Raw genomic sequence first — 3,107 nt, forward strand, 5'->3', positions numbered from 1 at the left:
AGAGAGAGAGAGAGAGAGAGAGAGAGAGGGAATAACATGCAGCAAAGGGCAGCAGGTCGGAACCGAACTCGCGGCCGCTGCAGTAAGGATTGAGCCTCCGTACATGGGGCGCACGCTCAACCAGGAAAGCTATACAGATACCCTAGAAAGTAAACAAACATGGAGGGCAAAGACGAAGCGGGACAGACGCTGTTGTAAATCTTTAAGTACAGAGACAACGAGAAGATATCGTCAGACGGAATTTGTCTGACGTCAGGTGAAAAGCGTCTATTTGCTGAACTTACAAACCTTAGCCCCTTTTGCACATGTGCGTGTCTTACCATTTAATCAACCCTTTACAGAATAAACAATGATCGATAACTTGGAAAGACACCCGCCCATGCCTTTGACATTGTGACATTATCCCACTTTGGTGTGTTTGTTTGACCCATGTTCATTTTAGCTGGCTGCCCTGTGTTTAATACCCTGACATGTCATTTTGAAACGCCAGTAGAGATGCATCTGCTGTCAGAATCCCATCAGCCCTATCAAAGAAAGGTGAACAGATGACCAGGTGGACCGATCTATAGTCTACAAAAAAGGTTCAAATCTTCTCGGGCCACAATTCTGATTGCCTATCAGATACTTTTCTTTATCAAGCGCAGCAATCAGAGGCAGTGGCCCAGCTACCGTAGCTCCAATTCCATCAGTTCCCCTCACACTCTCAGGTCTGACTGCACACTTTGAGTGGCATGTGATTTCAGGGGCAGTCACTTGTGTGGCATTTCAGACCTCATCCTGCCACACACCCACCCCACGCACCACACACACACAACACACACACAACACACACACACACCACACACACACACACACACACACCACACACAACACAAACACACACACCACACACACCACACACACACACACACACACACACACACACACACACACACACAGGATTACATGCTGGATTACCAACCGTTTTTATTGTGTGTAATAATGTGTAATACAAATTGGCGATAAAGACATATGTAAAATATATCAAAATGGGGAAAAAGGCTGTGCAGAATTTAAAATAAAGTGTGTAGTGTCCAAAAAAAATTGGCTAAGGAGTGTGTAGTATAAAGAATATAAGATTATGTCCAATTAGGATATGCATTGATGTAATGCATCAAGTTAGAGACACGTAGGACTGAAAGACGTTTTCTCAACGCTCTATATCTTAGGTTTGGGTTTCTGACGTGACTTCCCAAATGCTGGAAAAAAAAATCTTTTAACACAGCAAAAAACGTTTTCAGCAATTCTAAAAAAACAAGCATTACATTTGTAAAAAGAAGAAAGCATGTTTTTGTAATACACCTCAGCAGCTTGGCACTTTGAGAAGCCTTTGCAGCGTGTTTAATCATCAATCCAGCCCTGAATGTCAGGCAGCAGGAATAGATATCACTAAACAAAGACCTTTTATCCAACCAAGCCAAAACTCACAGAATGTTACTCTCTTTTTTTAGGGTTAGGGTTGAATTTATGGCTGGGCGATATGGCCAAAATCTTCTATCTCAATATAGATAATGCCATACCTCGATAACGATATAAATCACGATGTAGCAGGTTTTCTGCTAATTCAATAAATAAATAGTCTATATGAAATAACCAAATGGCAAAGCCTATTTTGTATACTCCTGCGTGAATTAATACCTCCCAACTGGAAACCCTTTCATTTTATTAAAAACTTAACAACAACATAAAGTGGATCAGGACGCCATCCAAAATGTGTAAAAATTCCCGCAACACAATTATTTTGGTCAATATTGAAATCATGAGTAGAGTATTTAACACAGTTAAACCAAACAATAGTAAAACCCCTTGAACTGTGAAATTTCTCTTAATACTTTTCCCAGTTGAATTAAAAAAATAAAATAAAATTCAGAACACAAAATAAGTTTTTTTTCAAAATATGTGTAAAAATCATTGTTTTTCTCGATTACATTGTTTTTGTGATCGTTCGATTAAAAACCAAACAATTTATGGTTACACTTTACTTGAAGGTATCTACATAAGAGTGACATGACGCTGTCATGAACCCATTTTAAACATTATAAACAAGTCATAAACGGTTATGACATAACGCTTCTTTTAGTAAGTGTCATTCGTTTTTGTCACGACAAGTTAGGGTTCATGTGTTATGACTGTTTGTATGTAGAAAGCTTCAAGTAAATTCTTACCCAACTTGATTATTTGCACACACCTACAATATACTGTGTCATTTTGCCCAGCGCTACTTTAAATCTGTTCCTTAGTAAACATACAGTAAGTCAGGAGTCCAAGGGATTGGTGAATCAAACCATCCAGGACTTACCAAACCTAGACATATTTATCAGAAGGTAAGTATCAGAAGGTGTCCATCAGCATCCAACACAGGGTTTTTTATATGTTGGAACTAATAAACAAGGGAATTTCGGACCAAGTAAAAGTCAGCTATTACCTCCAGATGTACAGCTGGACAGCTGGAGTATCCGTGGGTGCGAGAGAGGGGGAAAAAAAACCACAGCCCTTAATTCTGCTGAATAATGATGATGCATATGTGTCCATGTATTAAGTTATTACCAGCTGTCTTCTTGGCAAAGTGCAGCCTAAGCTCGAACAGAGCCAGGGGATAAATCTGCAACACCTATTGGAGGTAATGAATGAACCATTATTAAGAGATGTGTGTCTGAAGAGGAGAGTGAAATTGATGGCAGCTGGCTGACATACCCCAGTGTTTTGGCCCAGAATGTCTAAGCATGGTCGGTCCATTCCCAGCAGCTTTGTAATGTGAACTACAACATGTTTAACCTGGGACTAAATTAAGATTTGTAAATTTCAAACTACATCGAATGACCACGTTGATGCTTTTTAGTGCATTTCTCATTCACACAATAACAGGCAGAAGGTTGACTAAACAAAAAACATACTCCAATATTAGCTATTCTAAGGGACTTTTCATATTTTCAGTATTATGTAGTGACTTAAAAGGGTACACATAATCTTTTCTTCATATTTTTCACTGTAGCAAATAGAGATGGGTTGGGTGACAGTTTTCTTTTCCTGCGCTAATACAAAAGCTTATTTTGGTTAAACCTTGTATG

At 39.1% G+C, this 3,107-nt stretch overlaps 1 protein-coding gene across 2 annotated transcripts in view; it reads right to left on the reverse strand.

The window, feature by feature from the left end:
• tmem104 (transmembrane protein 104) overlaps positions 1–3,107 on the reverse strand; it is an 83,007-nt gene that overhangs the window by 16,597 nt on the left and 63,303 nt on the right. The gene's annotated exons all lie outside the window — the stretch shown is intronic.

This window comes from Etheostoma spectabile, chromosome 15 (assembly GCF_008692095.1).
Source record: "Etheostoma spectabile isolate EspeVRDwgs_2016 chromosome 15, UIUC_Espe_1.0, whole genome shotgun sequence".
In the NCBI taxonomy this organism is placed as follows: domain Eukaryota; kingdom Metazoa; phylum Chordata; class Actinopteri; order Perciformes; family Percidae; genus Etheostoma; species Etheostoma spectabile.